We start from the raw sequence: 12,407 nt of genomic DNA on the forward strand, positions 1-12,407 counted from the left end.
AGTTTAGATCCCTACAGGAATGGACCACCACTACCAGACCAGTGGAAGAATTCTAGTTGGCCTAGGGAAGCAACTGAAGCAAAACCTTTTCCAGAGCTGATAAAGATTGACTCGTGCCCATGTCTATCCTTGAAAGTATACAGATCACTTCATGATGGGTTTCTGTTCCCTGTTCCTCATCCCAGTCCATCCTCCTTCTCTTTTCTGTACACCCCAATATAAAGAAGCAGCATGAGTCCAGAGCCAATCAACTTAGCCATAAGTCAAGACAAAAGGAGCAAACTGAATAGAGTTATTTGTGCTTGTTCAAACTCAGACTAGGCAGATGGACCTGTTCTATTTTTATAGTATTCATTGATTTTTATAATGTCATTTTTCATTTTCACTGTCTTTAAAAGTCAGTTGTTATAGCTGAGAATCTGTGAATAGGTTCTCAAGTCCCAAGTTTTTATTTCTGTGACCTGGAAATCCAGTGTACAAACCTTACCTTCACTGGAACATTTTGAAAGACAAATACATTTTCTTTCTGCTAAAAGAAATGTAGCTTTCTTAGTAGTCCAACGGTAATTGGAATACGTTTCATTCTTGGACTCTGTTATTCTTGGTTTTCCTTTTTACCCAGTTCTGTTTTTTCATTTTCCCTGCCTTTGTTATTCCAACAGTATTTCTTGCCACATGCTATTTGTTTTGCTTTTCTCAGCTGTGTTTTTAACACACACACACACACACACATACACATGCAAAGCAGAAGGCTCAGCATTTAAGTAGTTTGTGCTGGGATGTGTTGAATGAGGAGGAAGAAATTTCATGATGACAAAGTGTATTGTGGGTCCACCAGGACCTCATGGCATGGAGAGCATTTCCTTTGATAGTCCCTGGTTGAAAAACCCTATTATTGGGGGGGGGGGGGGAAGTAATATCAATGGAATAGGATAGATTAGTGAAAAAGACTTTCTTGGTAGTATAGGGAAAATTGGTTTAATACAAATATTAGCCTAAAAATGAGAGTTTGTGTTTTTTTCATTGAAGATTAGAGTTTCCTGAGTGAGAAATGACTGCATTTAAAGCTTATTTACTTAATCATCTGCTTTTGAGATGAGATAATTTAGCCCTTAAGTTTTTCTAAGGTATATTTTTCAGTTCAACTGTGAAGTAGCTTCCAAAACCAGACGACAGGAGGTCAGGCAGATCCCAACCCAAACAGAATGTTACTGAAAAAATGTGTCAGCATGTTTGTGGTGATACCTGACCAGCAAGACATGTTTCCATCAACACTTGTTTGCTATTCTCAGGAAAAAACAGAGAAGCCAGGTTGGGGCTTTGGTAAAATTTTGCTCAACCCATTAAATTTAAGTATTAGGATTTCTATATGAAGCAAAACCATCATATTGCATATTTTCCAGTAAAGGATTAGGCTTGCCTTGGGAAATTTGCATTACATCATAGAGGTGGGGGAAAAAATGTACTTGGTCTAGTTATTATCTGGCAAAGCAGATTCTTCATACATTGCATGACATGACATAGGGGAATGGATTCCAGCAAATTTGTCTCAGCAGGAAAGACTACAGATTATGCCCTTAGGTTATATTCAGTTGTTTTTCAGTTGTGTCTCGCTCTTTGTGACTCCATTTGGGTTTTTCTTGAAATAGATATTAGAGTGATTTTTCCATTTCCTTCTTCAGCTCATTTTATAGATGAGGAAACTGAAGCAGACAGTGTGAAGTGACTTGTCCAGAGTCACACAACTCATAAATGTCCGAGGCCAGATTTGAATTCAAGATGTCTTTTTTTTTTTATTTAAGTTATTGCAAGGAAATGGGGTTAAGTAACTTGTCCAAAGTCACACAGCTAGGTAATAATTAATTGTCTGAGGCTGAATTTGAACCCATATCCTCCTGATTCCAGGACCATTGTTCTATCCACTGTGCCACCTTGCTGCCCTGAAAAGATGAGTCTTGATGACTCCAGGCCCCCTGGAGTTCTATGTACTATGCACTCCCAGGCTGCTCACCATTATGTTATATTTAATGAAAAAAAGAATGCTCTTGGAGCAGTAGGATCAAGTGTCACTACCTATGTGATCTCAGGCTAGTCATTTAGCCTTTTGGGCCTTAGTCTCCTCATCTGTAAAATCAGGTTAGACTGTATAATAGACTATTTAGATCCCTATCAGTTCTAAATAACTCTGATTCTATTAGAAAGGATGCATCTTGTACTAGACCTATGGATTTCATCAGTTTAAGTCAGCAGCTAGGAGACATCATAGTACCTAGAACTCAGAACCTGTGCTCAGATCTTGCCTCAGCCTCTTACTAGCTGTGCGACCCTGGGTAAGTCACATAACTTCTGTTTGCCTCAGTTTCCTCATCTGTAAAAAAGGGATAATAATAGTTATAGTAGGAATTAAATAAAATAATAATTTAAAGATGCTTAGCACAGGGCCTGATACATCATCTAAATGTTAGTTATTATTAAATCCTGGTGTCAAATTATCCTTCCCTGATGTGGTCTGCCACTAATCTATGCCTTGAAATCTTAGAGGGTTTCCTGAATTACTGACAGGTAAAGAGATTTGCCTTAGACCACATGGCTATTATAAGACATAGAAGATACTAAATGCTATCTTTAACATTTGGAGAACAAAAAAGATCTAATTTCTATAGACTGATTTTCACAGTAAAGACTTTTCATTGTATGACAGAGCTGAATTCGTTACTTTTTTCCTTTCTTGAGACTTATGTAGCTTCTTATGTGTGGTCCTTGTAATGGAGAGTATTTTTTAATGCTACAAGGAGAGCACAGTAAAACATATTTTTCATCTTAAAACCTCATCTTGGGTGGCTAGGTGGTGTAGTGGATAAAGCACCAGCCCTGGAGTCAGGAGTATCTGGGTTCAAATCCAGTCTCAGACACTTAATAATTACCTAGCTGTGTGGCCTTGGGCAAGCCACTTAACCCCATTTGCCTTGTGGAAAAAAAACAAACAAAAATCTGAAAAAACCCTGAGGAGTATTTCTGATTTGTTCAAGTTAGTAACTGAACTAAGCTACTTCTTAGTAAAGCATTTCAAATCCCTATAAATTAGATGTAATATTTTCTGGAACTAAGAACAGAGGGTTTCCAGTCCACATATTTCTCTTTTTGGTGTCATTGACCTAGACAGGCTGATTTTAGAAATTTCTTGAGCATGACCTAGTGTAAGAAGTCATTTTGAAGGTGTTACTGAAGAGGGAGATGCCTTGAATCTCTCTGTCTCTTCAAGTTCTACAGTTCTACCATTCACAGATTAATGAAAACAAAGATATTTAATATATGTCAAGGAAATGACCAACTTATGACATCAGATAAATTCAGAATAATTTTGTACTGTTTACATGTTCAGTTCTGTAAACCCACTCTGTGGGTGCCCTTTATCTACAGCCAAGAAATCTAAGAGGCATAAATTCTAATTATGTTACTAGACAAAGTAGACAACTGCTAGGGTCTTCTCCAGTGTAGAGCCAATGAGTCTTAATTAAGGGTCTCAATGAAAACTGGGAAACATTTTGAAGAAATGAAGAAAAAAACAATAGAACAAGGAAAGAAATTCAATGTCATTGTGATAAAATGTCTAACCTAGAATTTATATCCAACCACCAGGACCAATTTGACAGACTAAAAAGCATCACTTAAAAGCATATTTTAAAATGAAAACTTCATCACTAAAGGTAGTAGCATAACAGTTTATGAAGTGAGTCATTGCACTGATCTTTCCCCTTCTTTTCATATTCAAAGTCTTGCATTTGTATCACCTTTTTGAAAAGAGCAAACTGGGCTCTCTTAGTTCTTCAAGTATATCTCATTGAGTGGTACCAATGCCAATTCCTAGGGGACCATTTTGGGTTAAAACTTAGACCCAGCCTTAGCCTTCATGTGGAACCTAACCAAACCAATCATTTGGAGACTGCCAGTCTAGGTACTATTTTATTGTTAAAATAACTACAATTACTTTGCTGACAACTAATAATGCATTTTTTAAAGTGTGAAGAGAGACAGGAAAGAAGGCAGGAGGAAAGATTGTATAATAAAAAAGAAAATACTGAGGAGGAAGATGAATATATCACAGGAAGATGAACTTTCATCTTCATTCATAGTTGAACATCTGACAGATTTCTCATTTCACATTCATAGTTACGTACAGTTTATGCTCAGGAAAAGATTTGATATCTGATGCTCCCAGGATTCCATTTCTTACATTGTGGTAAGAACTGACATAGACCATTGCTTTTGTCATAAAAGCTATCCACAGAGAGATTCTAAAGATTTATTTATCAAATGACAGTATTCAGCTTGGATATCATTCTACACATTAAAGTATAGCTTATAGAAGTGTGTGTATATATGTATATATATAGACTCACACACTTAAACATATACACACATGCATGCATACACATGCATATACATACAAGAATATGAAAGCAATATATCCTTTTCTCTAAATTGCCATTTCCAACTCAACATTGCAATGAAACAAATGACCTTAGGCAGATCACAGACTCCCTGGGCTCAGTTTCATCATTTGCAACATGAGGGATTTGGATTAGATGGTCCCTTTCAGCTCTAGGTCTGTGATTAATAAAGAATTTGTTAAACATTTATATTCCTATGAATGTATGACATTAGTAAATTATCAGATCCAAAGGAGCTGTCTGCAGAATGGATAGAATTTAAATGATCTGTTCAGAGTTCCACAACTGACATGGATCCAAGGTGAGATCTGAACTCAGTTCTTTCTGATTCCAAGCCAAGGCCTTTTATCTATAATTACCACATGCCTCCAGAAACTCTATGTGTGAGTATGAGTATACATATACATAAATACACACACACACACACACACACACACATGCACGCACACACGTAGATTTGTTTCATTTGAAGGATAATCCAAATAAGCATAGACTTACACATATGCAAAATATCTCCATAAAAATGTGTACATGTATGTATATGCATGTTATGCATGTAGATGTGTTTGTTTTTCCCACATTTTAAATCTGAGCTGCCAGGCATCCTAAAGTGCAAGGACACATAATCTACAGGCCCAACAGTGAGACCACAACTACTTCTAATTCAGGTTTATAGTTTCAAGCATTTAACTGTTTTTTCTCTTACCACTTAACAAGGATTGAATTATTAAAAGACTGCCACATGTCTATAGTGGGATTGTTCCTATAGGAGAAATAATATTTCTGATTTTAGTTTGTAGATGGGATAGCTAGGCAGAAGTTAAATGCATTCTCTTCTTCAACTATTCAGTTTTCACATTACCAGATACCAGGTGAACTGACCTTGGGGAAGACTACCTTTTGACCTTTTTCTTTTGAAGATCACACACACACACACACACACACACACACACACACACATGTTTACATGCATGTCCATGACCTTGTAGTATCAGTTTTATGAGCATTGAAAGTTGTTAATCTTGTTGAACTGATTTCCATTAATCATTTTCTGTTCAAGTTGATCCCTGTCTGCCATCACTGTTTCTCCTAATATCTTTCTACAAAAATATATTCCTATAAAGTTCAAAAAATTCAGACTCAGGCTATAATTTTTTTCAATCAGTTTCTGGTTTCACCAGCATGAATCATATCCTTTCCTCAGTATAGTTCATAGCACATAATGTCCTGTCATTCCTTTCACTTCTTATCCTTGTCCTTCCTTAAATTCTTCATGAAGTGTTTATCCAAAATTCTTATGGTGTTCCTCCAGGTCAGGGAACTATTTCACTGATAAACAAACAGTGAAACACAAGCTCTTGCATCTCTCATGATCAATGGTCACTCCACCTTTTCCAGTTATGCATGCTCTCAATACTATATTTCTTTTCAATCCTGAGAAAAAAATACAAACGCAAAATTTTCTTGGTCTTTGTCAGCATGTTTTTCAAGACTTATATAAATTATAAGAAGCTTATATTTAAACTTGAAGTTGGTCAGAAAATATGCAGAGTTGTATATATTGTTTAATAGTTTTCTCATCAGCCAGTTGTTTTTTGTTTTGTTTTGTTTTGTTTTGTTTTTAGTTTTTTGCAAGGCAAATGGGGTTAAGTGGCTTGCCCAAGGCCACACAGCTAGGTAATTATTAAGTGGCTGAGACCGGATTTGAACCCAGGTACTCCTGACTCCAGGGCTGGAGCTTTATCCACTGCGCCATCTAGCCGCCCCCATCAGGCAGAGTTTTAGGGAATTAAATTTTAATCCTGGTAAGAGAAGCGGAACCATGTCATCCATATTCATGGTAAATACCATAAGAAAAGAGAAAACTAATCAGTACTTTTATCACAAAGAACTGTATTAATTTTATAATTAGGTTTCATCATCCACACAGCTAAAATTTTATACTAAGGTTTATTTTCTTCTACTTTTTGTAAAAGTTAACATATTTGAATATGTTGACTCAAAGGTATTACAGTCATTGAATAGTCCAGGAACAAAACAGAGGATCTGAAGGACAATGGTCTGTCACTAGTCTAGGTCCACAAGACTCATGCCCTTAACAGCCAGGTCCTTCTCAGTGAGGACAAAATCCTATCATAGTTACATGATGGGAATCAGGGTCAAAAGTCAAGTGCTGTGGATATAAGGAAAGGCATCAGACAGTTCCTTGTAGAAAAAGACAGTATATAAAAAGAAGCTGAGAAGGGGGCAAGATGAAGACTTGCAATTGGAAAAGAGTTGATTTTATCTTGGAAGAAGATGAGATTCTGAAGATGTTAAAATCAAGAAGAGCAACTGGAAGGGAAGTAATGAGGTGATTGCCCTGTATTCCTTACTTAAACTGGGATCTGGGAGGAGCTCTTGAATGTCTACTCCACCCCATCCAAAGGAGGAAGGGGGACCAGGTACAAAGGGAACTAAAGAAGTCAGAGTTTCAAAGTTGATTTTCCAGAAGCATGAGTTTCTAGAGATCACGAAGCCCAGCAGAGCAGCCAGCTGGGAAATGAAAATTTAGGGGTTGCAGCCTACTCTCAAACTAGAAGAATTAATCATCTAGATCATAGAATTTAAAATAATGAAAGAACCTTTGAGTTCAGTTCAACCAGCTCTTCTATTTTGCAAAAGAAAGTAAAAGGACATGTAGCTTATTGACTAAAGAGAGGAATTCAAAGCCAGTTCTCTTGATTCCTAGTCCCAGAGCTTCTCTCCAGTTTGCCCAGATTGCTTTTCTCATATCAATGTTGGATTCCAACCATCCAACAAATAATTTAGTTGACTAAATTTTACTCAAAATGGAAAACATGTTGGACCTATAATCTGGAGGACCTGAGTTCAGATATGACCTCAGATACTTACTGATTAAGTGACCCTAAGCAAGTCACTTAACCTCTATCTGCTTCAGTTTTTTCATCTGTAAAATATAAAATAATGTGACCTACCTCTCAGGATTGGAGTGAGGATCAAATGAGACAAAATCAGTAAAGCACTTCTGAAAACTTAAAAACTATATAAATGTTATCATCATCATCATCTCTAAGAACGCATCCTAAATTTAGCATCTCAGTTTTTATTCAGTGTACAAAATGAGAACAAAGCCATTCTATTCTTCCATCTGATCAAGAAGAGAAAATGGCAGAACCTCTGGTGGGGTAGGTTCACTCTGTCTAGAGTTAGAATTCATATAAATCCTCCTAATTATTTTAATTTAGGAATAATAAGGCTAAGCTTTACATGAACAGAGTTTATTTTTTCATCAAATGGAATATTTTTTCCATACTAACCATTTTATTAAAGAAAACACCCCACCACCACCACCCCACTCTCATCTGAAACCAAAAAAAGGTGAAAAAAGTTTGCTTCAGTTTTCATTTAGAGTTCTTCATCAATTCTCTGGGGATGGAAGCATTTTTCATCATGGGTCCTTTGGAATTTTGGGGATCATCAGAGTAGCCAAGTCTTTCACAGTTGTTCATCATTATCAAATAAAACTTTTAAGGAAATTGTCAGTAATGCTTGGGGTAGAGGAGCAGGACTTATCAAGGCAGATTAGCACTTTTCCTGTATCATAGTTACAGTTTTAGAGAATTTTCTAAGGTTATGAAAGATTGTGATTTCGTAAGGTCCCATAGCTGGTAAGTATCGGAGGTGGTGTGAGTCTTCTTAATTGGCACTCTTTCTCTCTCTCTTTCTCTCTGGACAATGCCATGCTTCCTCTTTCATTGACACATACTTAATGAAATATATAATCACTATTTTGCTGCATTATAATTAGACATAAATAGTAGTCAATCATATAAATTACTGTAATCACTATTACTTTTTCACAAGAAGCCAAGAGTTTCTGGGGTCAAAGGAGAGGGAAATGGATGATGAGTGAGGAAATGACTGGAGCTGCAATCTATTCAAAGCTCTAGCTATGGAATCAAAGGGAGTTAGGCTCTTCTATCTTCTCAGACTTCTTGAAGGTTCCAGATATCTCAGAGCTTTGATTTTATATATAATCAGAGTAGGTGGGGGTAAAGTGAATTTAATCCAATTACTTAAACCCCCTCCCCCCCAAACACATAGTATGGAAACTTTTATTCTAGTATGGTTTAATAAGGTCATCTTCTAATAATTCACAGTAGAATGTGGGTCACATCCAGTTGACTTTACTTATTAAGTCAAATAAGGCTTCACATGATGGTATTTACAACCAAAAGTCCAGAAACCACATGTCTGTTTTATTATTGACAGCTGCCATGTCCCCTGAGTACAGTTAGAATTAAAGTCCAATCCAAATTATATTTGTCTTTGGAACTTTTTCAATCAGCAGCCAGTATTTATAAAATACCTACTATAGACTAGGTTCTGTGTTAGGCATTAGAGATGCAGAGACAAAGATAAAGCAACCTCTGTTCTTGAGGACCTCATAAGGACCTTCTAGTTAGAGAGGCAGGATAACAATATGGGGGGGGGTGATCAAGAAAAAGCTTCAAGTAGAAAGACAGTGTTGCTTGAAACCTGTAAAGGATTAGAAGAGGCAGAGGTGAGGAAGTACATTCCAAGCCTAGGGATAAGGGCAATGAAATGTTAGGAACAGGCATAGGGCCAGTCTGGCTAGACTGGAGCTTGCAGGAAGGGGAGTTAATTATATCAATCTGGAAAGGTAGATCTGGGTCAGGTTGTGAAGGCTTTTCAAAGTCTAACAGAGGAGCTTCCTTTTTATTGTAGAAGTAATAAATGGTTAGAACATTTATTAGAGCCCATTCTGTGTGCCAGGCTCTATGAATGAGAAGGCAAGCAATCAAGACACTCTCAAAGAACTTACATTTTAAAGGGTGAAAACAGCACATAAAGGGCAGAAGAAGGGAGAGACTGAGATGATGCCCACATTGGGGTGAGTCTGCTGGTGAAGAGGTGGAGGAATCCAGAGAGTAAGTCAAGACAAGAGGATGATGATCATGGGCCTTGGCCCCTTATGAGTGGAGATCTAGACTAGGGATTCATCAATTCTGAGAATGCATCTCAGGATAGAGGTTTCTTCAGGAAGGAAAGGCTTTTGGTAAGGAAGTACAGAAATCCAAAGTGTAAGTTGAGCTAGAGGTGAAGAGATGATCATGAATGAAGTCCCCTGTGAAATTCGGAGTCCAGACAATTGCTAATTGAAGAACAAAAGCCAAAACCTGAAAAAAAAGTTTTTGGATGACTTTGATTAAGTCATTTGGCAGAGGAGATAGGACCAGAATAAGGTGTAGCTCATCTGCTTGAATCTCTGTTGTCTCATAGAGTTCAAACAAGGGTACTGCTATACATAGATAATTAGGCAATTTCTATGTAATATTGCTTGAAACATATCAACAGGTCAGTGTAAATATTCAATAAGATTTGAGTAAAGGCAAAACATAAGTTATTGGGGAACTTCAAGAAAGGCTTTTTTGGGGTGGACACAAAACCTGGAGGTTCTTTGAGGACAGCATGACCTAAGGTGTTGGAATAGACAATTTCTAGCCACATAAAACTAGCTTCAAACCATATTAATAAATTATCAAGTGTTTTCTTCACAATTGTAACATGGTCAGACCTAAATTTAAGTAGAAAAATCATTTTAGTAGCTATGAGGAGCATAGGTTAGAGTGGAAAAAGATTTGGGGTAAGGGAATTAGGTCATTTCAATGGTTCAAGCAAAGGGTGGCTGAACTAGGATGGTGACTGTGAGATTGGGAAAGAGATTTCTGAGGTAGAAAGGTCAGAATTAGTGGGATGAGGAGTTGAGTATAATAGAAAGATTTTTCAAACTTGGGAAAATGGAAGGACAGGGTTTTGTCAGAAATAGGAAATTTGGAAAGAGAGGGAAGACTGAGGGTAATAGGAGAGGGAGAAAATGTTCTAATTTAGACATTGAGATTGATGTGGAGTTCAGGATAAATACTGTAAATGAAAATAGAGACCTGGGAACCATTTACATAGAGTTATTATTAAATTTATTGGGGCTGATAAGGTCCCCAAGTGAGTGAGTGAGGTGAAGACAGGAAAGGCTCCTTTCTACTATCTTATGCTATTTTTTGACTTTTTAAAACCTTACAATTCAGTAGTTCATCTGCCTTGTGCTACTATTGCCTCAACTCAAATATCTTTTCCCTTAATGTATAGGACAATAAGATATTCCTCAGTCTGCAGTTCAGGTATATCCCCAACTATGTAACTTTGTATGTAACACATAATACTTAACTACAGTAAAGAGGAAAAAGAAGGTGACCAGACACAAGTGGGGATCTTTCTCTTTTTCCCCCTCTTGAATTTTTTCCCTTTATCCAATGTTCTTCTAAGAGTAATTCAGAACTAAATTGGAAGAGATTAAAGTTTTCAATTTTCCAAAGCTAGTTAAGGCCCCAAACTAAAGTTTGTCTTTATTGTCTTTCTATTCCCTTTTGGTGTATTTTTTCTTCTCTTTCTAGTTGCTTAAAATTCTTTATTCCAATACACAACCTTCTTACCCCCCAAATCCCCTGTTAAATACAGGTTTAAAAGCATTTTCAGGATTTCTAAAATATAGAATTAAAATAATTTAGGTGTGAATTGATAGGTTAATCCTCTAAAGGAGTAATTGATTTTTTTTAAGGCAGTGGGGTTAAATGACTTACCCAAGGTCACACAGCTAGGCAATTATTAAGGGTCTTAGGTCGGATTTGAAGTCAGGTCCTTCTGACTCCAGGGCCAGTGCTCTATCCAGTGTGCCACCTAGCTGCCCCAGGGGTAATTGAATTTTAAAAGGGGAGTTTGTTAACCAAATGAATGTCTAACTGTTGGGTTGTGTGAAGGCCACATTTGTGAACTGGTATAGATCCCTTATTATTTCCCCCCACTCCCAGTCTTTCATGTAGTTCACTGAAGATAAAATGGGGGGGGGGGGAATAAAATGAGTCAGCATTTTAGCTATAAACTATTATTATCCTTCTCTTTATCTTTGAAAAAGAAACAGTAAAGGTCAGTTTAAAAAAAATTGACTGGAAAACCTCTGAGGACCTGCTTTCAGATAGGGTTTGCATAAAATGATCATATTTTCAGAATAAAAAAGCCAGGTCACAGGTCAGCTAGGTGGTACAGTGAACTCAGGAGGACCTAAGTTCAGGTCTAGCCTCAGACATTTAATAATTACCTAGCTGAGTGACCTTGGGTAAGTCACTTGACCCCATTGCCTTGCCAAAAGAAAGAAAGAAATGATGTTCCTTTAGAAGAGCATTGTACATCTTAACAGCAACATGGTGTTGATGATAAATCTTAATGGACTTGGGGACTGCTAAGTGGTGCAGTGGATAGAGCATCAGCCCTGGAGTCAGGAGAACCTGAGTTCAAATGCAGCCTTGGACACTTAATCTTTACCTAGCTGCATGGCCTTGGGCAAGCCATTTAAGTCCTTTTAACTTGCAAAAAAAATCTTAATGGATTTGCTCATTTCATCTATGCAACTATGGGACCAATTTTATTCTGTGATGAATAGCATCTGTATTCAAAGAGAGAATTGTGGAGTTTAAGTCCAAAGGCTATTACCTTTAATTTTAAAAAAAGTTATCTTACTATGTAATTTTGCTATCTCTTATTTTTTATTCTTTCCTTAAGGATATGATTTCTCTCTCTACACATTCAATCTTGATCAATGTATGTAGCAATGTAAAGACGATTAGACTGCCTTCTTGGGGAGGGGGAGCAAGATTAGGGGAAAAATTGTAAAATTCAAAAAAGCTGGGTCACATGTTTCAACAAAGGCTATGTTACTTTTACAAAAATCTCCTTAAAAGTACATTTTCTTTTCTTGAAACTGGTTGTCCTGGAAAATTGAAGCACAAGACAGCCATAGGCATCTGTGACTATAAGCACACAGTAAGAAACAAATCTGTGAGAAACTTCTGGTATTTTCCTATATCCTGTTTTCTACTG

General features: G+C 36.9%; 1 protein-coding gene across 19 annotated transcripts in view; it reads left to right on the forward strand.

Annotated features, from left to right (window-relative positions):
• The window catches only part of SVIL (supervillin), a 179,887-nt gene that overhangs the window by 78,221 nt on the left and 89,259 nt on the right, over positions 1–12,407 (forward strand). The gene's annotated exons all lie outside the window — the stretch shown is intronic.

Source organism: Macrotis lagotis, chromosome 7 (genome assembly GCF_037893015.1).
Source record: "Macrotis lagotis isolate mMagLag1 chromosome 7, bilby.v1.9.chrom.fasta, whole genome shotgun sequence".
Taxonomy (NCBI): domain Eukaryota; kingdom Metazoa; phylum Chordata; class Mammalia; order Peramelemorphia; family Peramelidae; genus Macrotis; species Macrotis lagotis.